This window comes from Prinia subflava, chromosome 26, assembly GCF_021018805.1.
Source record: "Prinia subflava isolate CZ2003 ecotype Zambia chromosome 26, Cam_Psub_1.2, whole genome shotgun sequence".
NCBI classification, from domain to species: Eukaryota; Metazoa; Chordata; class Aves; order Passeriformes; family Cisticolidae; genus Prinia; species Prinia subflava.
The window spans coordinates 719,344-732,912 of record NC_086272.1 but is presented as its reverse complement, the minus strand read 5'-3'; the positions used below and the strand labels follow the sequence as shown (position 1 = coordinate 732,912).

The 13,569-nt window shown below is 57.9% G+C and overlaps 1 protein-coding gene across 1 annotated transcript in view; it reads right to left on the bottom strand.

Moving 5' to 3' along the window:
- The window catches only part of LOC134562071 (zinc finger protein 239-like), a 118,926-nt gene that overhangs the window by 95,321 nt on the left and 10,036 nt on the right, over nucleotides 1-13,569 (bottom strand). The window lies entirely within an intron of this gene.

The following is a 13,569-nucleotide window of genomic DNA, read 5'->3' as shown; positions in this document are numbered from 1 at the left end:
TGCGCACCCACCCACCCCCCCAAACTGTCCCCAGTGCACCCCGCAGCACCCACAGCCCACAGCCGCGGTGTGGGGTGCGCCGTGGGGGCGGCAGAGCCCGGCAGGAAGGGAGCAGAGCCCCAGGCGAGCCGCCCCACATGGCAGGAGAGCAGAAACCCGGACACACGGACAGACTCACCCAGAGGGACAGACAGACAGAGAGGGCAGCTCTGCTGAAAGGGTTTATTGATTATTGAGGGGAAACGGCCCCGGGCTCAAAGGGGATCGGGGGGCTCCTCCAGGGACGATCATCTCCTCGTGCCGCCGGAGGTGGACAGGACATGGACGGCACCGATGCTGCCGACCCTAAAACACCAAGGGCGGAACGTCACCGCCCTGCTGGCACTGGGACACCGGAGGGGCCCTGTCCCCAGCCCTGTCCCTGCTGGCACTGGGACACCCCAGGGGCCTGTCCCCAGCCCTGTCCCTGCTGGCACTGGGACACCGGAGGGGCCCTGTCCCCAGCCCTGTCCCTGCTGGCACCGGGACACCGGAGGGGCCTGTCCCCAGCCCTGTCCCTGCAGGCTCTGCTCACCTAGGCATCCAGAGAGGCCGCAAGGCGCTTCTGCCGCAGGAGCTGGCGCAGCCGCAGGTTTTGACCAAGCACGGCCTGGGAACAAGGGCAGCGTCAGTGACACGCTGGGGGCACTGGGATGGACTGCGGGGACAGGGGAAAGGAGGGGGGCCCATGGGGAAGGGCCCCGCGGCAGTAGTGGGGTACAGGAGCTGCTGCACTCCTGCCCTGAGGCGCGGGGTCCTGGCCAAGGGTTTATTAATTCTTATCTGTAATTCAGTCTCACGAGGTGTGAGCTCTAGCCAGAAAATCAGAAAATGGAGGTGCCTCTAACTCTTCCCATGGTTAATTAAACACTAATCACCCAGTACCGAGATGACACCTGGATTATTTATACTTTTAACCGAATAATTGGTCACCCAAGGCCCACAATGCAGACCTTTTCCACCCAATTACAAAAAACCACCCAAAATCATGAGGAAGAAGGTGAAGAAGAAGGACTTAGACAACAACCTAAATCCTCCCTATTGCCCCACAGACATCACCAACCACTAAAATCCCAAACCCCTAGTTTTTCATCCTGTGAGACCACACAATGGCCTTAAAACTGCACACCCACAACCCCAGTGCCTCTGTGTCCCTCGGGCGAGGGGAGCCCTGCCGAGGGTCCGGGGGGCAGGGGGGCTGCCGGGGCTGTTGGCAGGGCTGCGCTGGCCCGTGCTGGCACACGCCGGCAAGGCCTGGCCGCGGTGGCCGCGCAGGGCGAGGCTCTGGCGGCGGCGCAGCTCCTGGTACCCACCACGGTTGGCTCCGGGATCTTGACCTTGCCCAAGTCCAGCTGCAGAGAGAGCAGGAGACCCGGCCGGTCACTGGGGAGTCCCCGGTGCCAGCAGGGCAGGGGGGACACGGGCGCCCCCCGAGCCCCACAGGGGACGCCCTCCAACCCCAGCCCCTCACTCACCTCCTCCAGATCATCCTGGGTTCCTTCCAGGAGTGCCTGGGAAGAACAAAGGCTGGGGCTGCGCTGGGCCTGGGGGGCTGGGGGGGACAGGAGACAGGGGGCAGGGCGGGGGCAGAGGGAGGGGAACTCAGGGCCCCCAGGGAGATCTGCTGGAGCTGGGGGAGAGCCAGAGACACCGAGCTGGGGAAAAGGGAGAGCCCGAGGGGCTGGGCTGGGGCTGTGGAACAGGCACGGGGGGAGGCACGGGGCAGGAGAAAGGAATTGGGGTGTGGGGACACGGGAGAGCCAGGGAGGGGCTGGGTGGGGACAGAAGGACCAGGCCGGGTGGGGACAGAACAGACAGGACTGAGAGCAGGTCTGTGAGGCACGGGGTGGATCAGGGAATGGGACAGGGGGACCCCGCTGCAGTGGCCAGGATGAAAGGCAAAGGACAAAGGGGGGACACGGAAGGAAAGGCCTCGGGAATGGGGGGTGGGAGGGGGTTTGGGGGCCTGGACAGGACACAGGGGAGGGAGCAGGGAGGAAATGAGTGAAGGGACCAAAAGGGTGGGCTGGGAGGGCAGAGAGGGCAAGTTGTGGGGCCAGCGTTGGGCTGGTGCCTCACCTTGGCCTGTGCCGGGGTGCACAGCAGCACGGAGAAGAGCAGGGCCACGCCGAGCACAGCCACCTTCATCTTCCTCTGGCACTGGGCAGCGCTGCCTGAGGCTGCAGCAGGGCACCGGCACCTTTATCCCTGCCAGGACTCCTCCCTGCGCCCTCCCCAACAGCCCCCAGGCCAAAGCCCGGCTTGGCACAGCCCCCAGCCCTGGCCACAAGCCCAGCCCTGCCCAGAGTCCATCCCAGCTGCGGCACGGATCCAGTCCCCCTGCCCGCATCCCTGCAGCTTCCCGCACGGGGCAGCTGCCCCTGCAAGGGCCCGGGAAACCCGGGGGGGCCAAGGGGGGCCCAGGGGATCCAAAGGCAGCTGGGGACCCTGTGGAGACAAGCCCCATTTCAACACCATCCATCCTCCAGCAGCCCCCAGTGCCACAGCCCCCATCTCCCGCTGGCCCTGCCCTGCCAGAGCGTTCCTTGCAGCACAGCCCGGAGCTGAGCCCGGCCCCAAACCCCACATGTGAGAGAACAGGGGGAGCCAGGGCCGAGTGCCCAGGGCAGGGACTGGGATCTGCACTCCCTGTGGGCACTGGGAGCACTGGGCAGTGCGGGTCCCCTGCAGACAGGGCTGAGGGCTGGGCAATGCCTCAGTTGTGCCGATTCCCAGCTCCACAACACCCCACAGGTCCCCAGTGAGTTCAATTTGCAGCCCCATGGCAGAGCCCAGAGGGGAATGTCCCCTGCCCCGACCCCTGCCCTGTCCCCCCACAGCCACCCTGCCCACTCACAGCCCCTGGGCCCTGCTCTGTGCAGCTGCCCCACGCGCAGGTGCCCAGGGATCCCAGCCCCAACCAGGCTCCCACCCCAGCCCTGCCCCTGCCTGGGCCGTGCCCGCAGCACCCCATGGCCCTTGTCCCCACAGAGGGGCTCTGCAGTGCCCTGGCCCCGGCCCAGCCCAGCGCTTGCCCCGGCGCCGATGCTGGGCCCAGGGTGTGCCCGTCCCCAGGGACGTGGACAAGGGGACTTTTGTCCCCAGGCAGCCACGGGGAGCTGATTGGGCAAACAGAGGTGCCCAGGGAGCAGGGGGGGCCTGGGTGCCCTGCCAGCAGCTCTGATGAGCCCTGTCTGCCCAGCGCCCCAGGCACCAGCAATGCCTTCATCAACCAGGGACTTCCCCAGGCCTGCGGCTCCTTGGGGAGGCTCCAGAGCAAACAATCAAGGCAGTGACCTGAAAGGTTTTCCCAGCTGGGCCAAGATTTCTGCTGGATCCCCGGGGAAAGAGAGGAGCAGGACCCTTCACTAATGCCCTGGAATGTCTAACAGGAATCTCAGCCAGGGACAGCTTCCAGCAACCACTGCTCGGTGCATTTTTCCTTCTTGAAAGCGCACCTGGATCCACCTGGGAACTAAATCCGGGGCCCCTGGGATTCTCTGAGGCTCAGGAAATCGTCCCGTGGGCCTCGGACCCCAAACCAGGTTTTCAGCCCTTTGATGCCCAGCTTGGATCTCCTCCAAAGATTCTCCTCCCTCCCCTGCAGGCAGAGCAGCAAAGCAGAGCAGGATTTTCCTGGGTGGATTTGGGAGTGGAGGGGTTTGGGAAGCACAGCTGGGGCCCTGGACCGGGGGTTGTCTCCTGCTACCCCTCCATGGACACAGACACTCTCCAGTGCCTCACTGCAGGGTCCCAAATCGCCAGGGAGGGGAAGGAAACCCAAAGACCGAGAGATTCTGTGCAACTGTGCGACCCTTGGGTGGCCCAGAGCGATCAGAGGAATGGTTCCATGCTTGGAGAGCAGTTGGGAATTCTCGGGGTTGTTTTTCCCCGAGATACCTGAGTTTTGGTTTTTTCTTCCCAAAAACCCCGTGCCCAAACCAGAAAAGAAGGACGGAGTCTGCGAGCTGAGGTTTCTAACTTTGTTTATTCTTCCTGATCCCTCTGTTCTCTCTCTGCCCTGCTCAGTGTCCTCCTGCAGAGCAGAGCATCAGCAGACTCCCCCAGGGCAGGAGGTCCCAGACCTTTTCCTATCATTTCTCTGATCCAACCACCTTCCACAATGTATTTTTATTTACAATTCTATACCAATTAATTCATTTCACTATTCTAAACACGTCAGTGCCACCTAAACCAATCTTGTGTGCCCTGTCACAGCCCAAGATCAAGTCTGAGGAAGAAGAGGAAGAAGAGGACAATGCCCTGATTCCTCCATCTTGGCCTCCCAACCTCCATTCTAAAAACCCCAAATTCTACATTTTCACCCTGTGACAAACTAAACAACAATTTATATCAAACTCTTGTGGCTTGTAATTCTTCGTGCAACATTGATAATCTTTCCCATGGGCTGAGATCCTAGACAGTGTCGTTTTGGGCTCTGTGCCAGGGTCCCGGACCCCTCAGGGCAGGCAGGAAGATGCCCCGGACTCCAACAGGGAATGGCTCCAGGGGTTTTGGCAAAAGCAGGACAGATAAGGCAGTGGTGGAGTTGTCCTTTCTGTAGGACAAGAGCAGCCCTCAGCAACGTTTGCCTCAGGAGAGCAGCAACAAGGAATGGGGGGGAAAAGGACCTTCCCTCACCCCTTGTGGGTTTGGTCAGAGATCCCCGGGCAAACTCAGCATCCCAAACTCCCAGGGCACTGGCAGAGGCGTTGGGGAGCGCTGGGGGAGCCGGGGACACCCAGCCAGGCCCCCTGTGACAATCTGTGCCAGGCTGTGGCTGCCAGGAGAGGGGCAGGAGGCAGCCAGGGCCACCCCAGTGCTCCCAAAGAGGCGGGGAGGGGCAGGTGACGCCTGCTCAGGCTCACCTGAGAACAGAGGCCAGAAGAATCAAGGGAATAAAAAGCAGGTGTGTCTATTGAGCAGCCCTCAGGTACATTTAGGGCAGGTGGGCTGCACCCAAAATGGACGACGGGTCACGGGTTTTCACACTTCTATAATTTTGGTCCTTTTATATATTGGGGGTTAATCTTCTAATTACAGCTTCAGGTAATGAAGTAATTTCCCCCCAGTTTGCTCCCTCATGACTGATTTTTGTTTTCATTCCTCGCTCCCTGGGACAGTGTGGTTTGCTCTGATCCCAGGCCTGGAGAGGAATTGTTTTGTCTGACCAAAATAAGAACAGAGTAGCTAACACTGTGTGTGGAGTTTAGAGTTAGACGCTAAAAAGTGGCTTACAAATATATGAAAAAAAGAAAAAAAGCTAAATATATAATATAGAAAAATACAATAATATAATAAAATAAAAAGAAACCCCAACGTATACACAGGTATATAATAAAGATAATAATTAAATGTAATATATATTATTATATGGCTACACATTTATATTATATTACATTATATTACATTACATTACATTACATTACACTATAATAAACATCCCACAGAAAGGATAAGAGGAAAATCAGAAATGTCCCAAGTTGCTCAGAGTCCTGCTCAGGGAGAGGAAGGGACAGAGCCCAGGACAGATCAGCTGCACCTCAGATCCCCCCGGTCAATTCTCTAACCCCTCCCTGCATCAGGCACCAAAGGGGGAACATTTCCATGTTCCACTGAGCTGCTGATGTGCAAACAGGAGCACGTCTGTGCAGAGCCCATGAAGCCCCAGCTGGGCTCACCCGCAATGGCCCCTCAGGTGTGCAGGGGCTGGAAATGTCCCTGGGCCCCTCCTGGGTCAGCGCTCCTCAATCCTCCAACAAAGGAGGCACAAAGCACCAAGAGGCCAAAGGAAAATCTTCCTGCTGGCTCCTGGGGAAAATCCAAGGCAAACAGTCAAGTCAGGTGTCTGCAGGGTTTTGCCACCTGTGCCACAAGAGGTGCCTTCTGTGTGGTCAGTGTGCCGTGAGGAGGGAACATTTGCTGGAAATGTCAGGGACTGTCAGTGGAGAAGAGCCATGGGCCGGGGGGCTGAGGACACCTGTGTGCCCCCAGCCCCACCAGGGCCAATCCTCACCAACCTTTTGCTCTTCTTCCCCAGGCCGACATGGATGGCAGTGGTGAAACTATGTGTGCTGGGGTAAGTCCTGGAGCTGGGGGCACCAGTGTGGGAACTTGGGGGCGCTCTGGTCACCCACAACCTTTCCCAGGACTGGGGACACCCCAGTGACCACTGACACCTCATGCTCTCTCCACAGCAAGTTGGTGGCATTGGGAATGATAAGGTGGGTACCCCGAGTTCTTCTGCTGAGGCCGGACCCTCCCCTCTCGTGGCCATCACCCTCCAGGCCATCCCAGTACACCCCAGTGCATGCCAGTGCACCCCAGTGCTTCCCAAGGCTGCCCCTTCCCCCAGGCTCCCCATTGCATTCCCACCCAGCCCAGTGCACCCCAGTCACCCCCAAAGAGCATCATGGCCACTCCATTCCCCCTCCTCTTGCCCTCCAGTCCTTTCCCTTTCTCATTGCCCATGGCAGTGGTGTCCCCCAATCCCCCTCCTTGACTGCCACTCCCAAAGCCCCTCCCAAACCCAGCAATTTGGCTCCTCTGCCCCCAATTTCCCCTGCCCCCACCCACTCCCCACTTCAGCCCCCATGGCCCCCCACTGGAATTCCTGCCTCCCCACCCACATTCCCCAATTCCCATCCCTTCAACACCACCAGCCCCATCCCTTGGGACCCCCAGCTCCCCCGAATTCACTGTCTTTGGGTTCCCAACATCCCAATCCTTCCCCTCTGCCCTGGAGGCCCCAAATTCCCCTCACTCTCCTTGTCTCCATCCCCACCATGGTCCCTGCAGGAACAGGGATCAGGGGAAACTGTCTGGAGTGGGACTGGGGGGAGAAGGGATTTTCCCTCTCAGACCGGGGCCAGCCATGGGGCTTGGGGACACCTGTGATCCTCTGAGCCCCACAAGGGCCATTCCAGACTAATCCTTTGCTCTGCTTCCACAGGGAGGTGTAGTAGCAGGTTGGGGTGGATGCATTGAGGTAAGTCCTGGAACTGGGGCACCAGTGTGGGAACTGGAGCCATTTGGGTCCCCCTGTGCGTTGCTGGGACTGGGGACACCCCAGCGACCAGGGACATCTGCCCATGTCTCTACAGAAACCGGAACACCTCCGGCGAGGGAAGAGGTCTGAGGTGAGTACCTGGAGTTCTGCTGGGCCCAGAGCTTCCCCTCTCCTGGTCATGACCCTCCAGGGTACCCCAGTACACCCCAGCATACCCCAGCATACCCCACTATCTTCCAACGTGCCCCAGTATCCTCCAGTGTGGCTCTAACCCTTGCTTTCTCCCTCAGCCCCCTGTGGCTGAGCAGGTGAAGCTTCTGCGGGAGTGATGCCCGGCTGCCCCTCTGGATGCCCTGGTGAGAAATCCTCAGGGCTCTCCAGCCCCACCAAAGATCCTCGGGGGCCAGGGCACATCCCTGAGCCCTCTGGGCTGTGCAGACCTTGGCGATGGCAGAGGGACATGCAGGGGACTGTCCCTGATGCATGTGCTGGGCTGAGGTGGACAGAGCTGTCCCCAAGGCTTTCCTTGCGCTGGGGGGCTCTGGGGACACCCAGTGTCCCTGTGGGAGCAGGGAGGGCTGTGGGAGCTTTTGGGATATTCCAGGCTGAGGGGCTCTGGGAGCCACATGGAGCTCAAGAGCCAAGTGCAGTGCCAGGTGTATGCAGGGCTCCAAATCCCTTCTCCTGCTGCAGGGCCCTGCAGAGAGGGCTGGGGACAAGGGCCCTCTCATGTCCCAGTGGACAGCAGGGTCCCAATTTGGGTTCTGCCTTTCAGGCCTGGAATTGGTGGTGACACTCGTGTCCTGTCCCCCTGCAGCAGCATGAAGAGATGATCATCCCTGGAGAAGGCCCTGATCCCCTGGGAGCCCTGGGAATGTCCCTGCAAGAATCAATAAATGGCTTCAGCAAAGCAGCTCTGGCTCTCCGTGTGGCCTTGTTCTCATGTCCCTGTGTGTGTTCCACGCTCCCTGTCCCTGTGTGTTCCTTGTCCCTCTCTCAGCCCTGCCAGGCTCCGCTTCCTCCCCCACCATGAGCAGAGCGACTCTGGGGGCTGCCAGGGCTCTCTGTCCCTTCCCCCCTGCCTGGTGCCCTGGGCAGGGCAGGTTGGGACAGCCTGGAATGTCCCCCCACAGCTGGCAGGGCCCAAGGGCACCCAGAGCAGCCTCTGGAGCGTGCAGGCTTTGGGGCACAGAGGGCAGCAGGTTGTGCCCAGGGCTCGGGGAGCCCCATGCCCAGGGAGCACAGCTTGGGCTGGCGGCAGCAGTGGAGCACGGCCAGGAGCCTGGAGCCCTGGCTCCTCTGCTGCCGCTGGGAGCCACAGCGCTTCCCTGCCCAGGGATCAGTCAGAAGGGCAGCACCACCCATGGATCCAGCAGTCTCCTGTTGGTCCTTCTTCCCCTGGAGCTTCTCAGTGGTGGGGGGTCCTGCGGTCATTCTGAACTTTTCCCTGTTTATCCCTATGAGCAAACCAAGGAGTTAGTGCTCATGGGCTACCCAGCTCTCTCATGCCACTGCTTCAACAATTCCCTGGCCTTGGGTGCTGATCAGTCCCGGCTCAGGCTGTCTCTTCTCTTCAGCCAGAGCTTTCTGGGGTCGGTGGCCGTGAGTTGGTGGTCGCCATCTGCCCCTTTGCAGTGGCCTTTGACCCAGTCGGAGCTGATTCCAGCTCGGGGGCTGGGTTGGATTTCCCTGTCCAGCACCAGGGATCCATTCTGCTCCCCCAGCTTTGTTTACCTCCCCCAGGGTCTGGGATAAGCCCCGCACAATTGTCCCACCTTGATCTTATCTTCGGGTGCTCCATTCTGTGCTTGTCTCACGGCAAAGTCCTCCTGTGGTGACAGTGTTTGTGACGGGTAACTGCTGCTCCTCAATCCCAACCCCAGTGGAGCCTCCTCAGCCCCCAGGAGTTGTCCCTGGGTGTCCCCAAGGTGTCCCCTAAGTGTTCCAGCCCGGTGATGCCCTGGTGACCCCCCAGCCCCCCTTCATGCAGGTCCCAGAGCACAACGAGCTCTTTGAGGCTCTGCACTGTGACATCTTTGGGGCTCCAGTGCCGACGGCACTGTCAGTACTGGTGCCCATGGAGATGTGAAATGCCCTGAACAAGTAGTGGGGGTGGCCTTCATCGTCACCATCATCTTCATCACCACAACCACCCACACCATCAACCCCACCCCACCATCATCATCGTCATCACCCACACCTCCATCATCATCACCCAATACCATCAATCTCCATCCTCGTCACCACAGCACCAACAGCACCATCATCACTCTCATCTTTTTCATCATCGCCTTCGTCTTCATCACCCACACTGTTGACATCATCACCATGACACTATTCACACCATCCTTATCATCACCATCACCATCACCATCATCTTTATCACCACGTACCTCATCTTCCTCACTCCTGCCATCATCCACACTGTGCTGAACTCCATCACCAATATCCTCATCATCCAACACCGCTGACACCGTCACCATGGCACCAGCAACACCACCATCACCCTTAGCATCTTCATCACCCACACCATCATCTTCATCCGTGACACCTCTGTCTTCATCACCCACACCTTCCTTTTCATCCTCAGTACCATCATCGGCATCATCTTTGTCATCACCATCTTCATCACCCACACCATCATCTTCACCACCAACCCCAATCAACACCAACAAACACCATCACCATTACACACCACCCACACCTTCATCCTCATCACCCACAGCTTCATCTTCATCACTACCAGCATCATCACCAGTCAACTCCAACACAACCAACACCGTCACTGTGACACTGATAGCATCAGCATCATCATCTATGGGTTTTATATCTCCTTTTCTTCAATTGTTACAGCCGGGATTAATTGCTCGAGGGACGCAGTTCATGTTTGGACTTAGATGTTTATTAATTCTTATCTTTAGTACAGTCTCACAAGTTGTGAGTTCTAGCTAACAAGTGAAAAGTGGCTCTGTCTCTAACTCTTTCCAAGGTCTTTTAAGCACAAATTCTCCAATTATGAAATGACACCTAGACTATTTTTACTTTTCACCCAATAACCAAACACCCGTAGTCCACAATGCAGATTTTCTTACCCAATTACAGTATACCACCCAAAACCATGAAGAAGAAGCTGAAAGAACGTAGCCTATGCCCTAAATCCTCCATCTTGCTCTCTATATATTACTATATTCTTAAACCTTAAAATCCAAGTTTTCCACCCTGTGACATCACACACTTCTATTCAAACTGCACACCCATAATCCCAGTGCTATCACTCAATTTTGGAAGCCTTTTCCATGGCCTCAGGTCAAATGTAGTGCTTGCCTGAGGGTCAGGGCCTGTTAGCACAGAAAGCCTAAAATTCTCAGTTTCCAGGCTTCCAACAGTCATCACCACCATCACTGTCCCCATCATCATCACTCTCATCCACACCTTGGTCTTCATCAGCAACACCACAGTGAACTCCATCACCTCCATTACCATCACCCAACACCACTGACACCATCACCATCTTCAGCAACAGCACCACCAATTCATCACTGAACACCATCATCATCATCACCACCATCACCACCCAATGCCATCATCATCATCATCACCCAACCATCACCATCATCATCATCACCACCATGCCCTCCACGATGTCCCCGTGTCCCTTTTATGTGTCCCCCCATGTCCTCCTCCATGGCAACCCATCCCCTCCCCCACCTTCCATCCCCTGTCCATGTCCCGCCGTGTGCCCCACCCCCATGGTGACCCCCAGATGTCCCTGATGGACCCCTCAGGCTCTTGAAGAACAATCCCTGGCCCAAATGTCTCCCACCATGTCCCCCTGTGTCTTCATGGTGTCCCTCATCCCCCTGTCCCTGCCAGGGTGACCCCTTCATGGCTCAATGTCCCTCCCAGCCTGTTGGAGAACCGGATGCTGCCCTGGGTAAACATCTGCCTGATGGGCTCCATCCATCCTCTGTTCCCACCATGTCCCCCCCATGTCCCTCCCCATGATGACCTCCCAATCTCTCCCCCCATGGTGATCCCCCAATGTCCCCATGTCCCCCAAGCCTGTCAGAGAACCAGCTGCTGGCCTGGATGCCACCCTGGGTGAACATCTGCCTGATGGGAAGGACCCAAACCCCTGGACTGTGGGGTGCTAGGTGAGGATCCTCAAGATGGGGTTGGCAGGAACCCCAGTTTGGCAGGAGATGGGTGCAGGGACTCTTGAATTGGTGGGTTCAGGGTCGTGGGTGTGACAACCCCAATTCTGGGGGTGTTGCATGGGGGGAACATGAGGTTTGGAGGAAATGGGGGGGTATTGGTGCAAGGGGGCTCCATTGTGAGGGGAGGGATGGTTTGGGGTACCCCAAATTTCAAGGGTGGTGGAGAAACACCAATATTTGAGGGGAGTACAAATTTTGGGACAGACTCCTGGATTGGGGCATTCTAGGTGTGGAGTGATGTGGGAAGACCCCTGGACTGGAGAGACAGTGAGGTCCCAGTTTGGGGGATAACTCCTGAATTGTTGGGGATCATAGGAGGGGGAACCCCAACATTGGGGTCAGTGGGCACCCTTGAATTGGGGGAATCTGGGGAGAGGACCCCAATTTGTGGGGATCAGTGCTGGGGGTGATGTGAAACCCTAATTTTACGTCAATGACTGGGGGAACCTCCCCATTTTCCCCACCCCATCTTGGGTCTGAGGGATTGGGCATCGCTCTGGGGTTCCCCCTGACCCCCCTCTCTTCCCCAGATGATTTTGGGGCTGCGCCAGGCCGGGGGCTTCACCCGCTGGTTGGGGGTCGAGTGCTCGAGTGCAGATGAGGCTCTGGCAGCTGCAGGGGCAGGGGCTGACATCGTCCTGCTGGACAACCTGGCCCCCCAGGTGAGCCCCAAAATCCGAGGGGGGCCAACAATGGTGGGGCCCCAACTGTGGGCTGGACCCCAAAAACAAAGGCTGAATTGTGAAAACGGGAGATAGACCTGGAGAATGGAGGGAAAAGCTCCAGAAAGTGGGGGGTCACCACATAGATCCAGGATCTGCCCAGCCCCCCAGGTGTGACCCAAAAATCAAGAGTGTGGCAAAAATGGGGCTCTCAGGTGTGAGACTGCACCACTAAACTGGAGGGAATCTGCTGTAAATGTGGAGCAGCCTCAAAGGTAAGGCACAGAACCCAATCTTTGGGGGGTCGAAGTGTTGGAAAACCCCAATTTTGGGGGTTTTTTTGGTGGGGGGACAGCAATTTTGGGCAACGGTGTGTGGGAAATGCCTGGATTGGAGCGATTGGGTGGGGGAACTGAAGCTTTGAGGAGTTTGGGTTGAAAGGATTCTGATTTGGGGCATTTATGGAGGATTTGCACCCTGGATTAGAGGGTGCAAGGTGGAAAGAACCCAATTTTGATGGTCAGTGGGTTGGAGAACTGAAATTTGGAGCTGTTCCTGGTGCTCAGGCCTTTTTGTAGGTCCTTTGGTGGTGAGGAGTCCCCATTGGGCAGATTTTGGGAGGTTTCTGGTTTAGGGGACTCCCAATTTTGCAGAGACAACGGTTACCAGGCAGCACCAATCCCTAAGAGGCCAAAACACCCCAAAGACCCCAAAGCTCCACCTGGGCTCCTTCCAACCCCCTCCCCACCTAAGGGAGAGCCCAAAACCCACTCTGGGGTCCCTCTGCGCCCCTTTTCTCTCTGTATCCCCAAATAAACCCCTCCTCTACACATTCCCCCACTTTGATTGGGGTGTCACCCCCAAAATCCACCAGCCAGTGCAAAACCAGCCACCTCAGAACCAACTAAACGGGGGGTCATGGTCACTGACCCACTGACCCCTGACTCCAAACCAGCATCAGTCCTGCTGCTCAGCACTGGGATCAGCCTTTTGCAGACACCCCCAGCTCCTCCCTGAGAAACTGTAATGAAAAATAGGAAATGCCTCGGGTTGGGGTGGAAAGTGGTAGCCAGGGAATGAACCCTCAGGTGCAACAAGAGTTCAAGGGTGCCAGCCCTGGTCTGAGGATCCCAAAGTCCAGTCTGAGAGGCCCAAACCTCAGCTAGGGGGGCCAAGATCTGAGCTGGAGCATCTCAAACCCTGGGATGGCATCAGAGTGTCCAGGACAGGCCAGGGCATATTTTGGGTTTGCCAGCCCATCCCGGGGAAAGGCAGAGCTGAAACTGCAGGGCCACGGGCTGAAAGCAAAGAGGAGCCAATGTCCCCAATGGCAAGGGCCAGGGAGGAGGCGTGGCAGGAGCTGGGGCTGCAGGAGAAGGAGCCACGCGGCTCCTGGGGCAGGAGGAGGAGGAGATGCCAAGGGTGCCCAAGGGCACTGGAGCAGCTGCACTGCAATTCCCAGCTGCAGCAGGCAGCCAGCACAGCTGGGGCTCCTCATCCCTTCCAAATCCTCATCCTGGCCCAAGAGGGGGACAAGGGGAGCCCAAAGGGCAGCGCTGGCCCTGACCCCCCTTCCCAATGGCTCTTGCACAGCGCTGATCCCATGGCATGGCCATTGGCAGATCCCACGGAGCAGGATCCA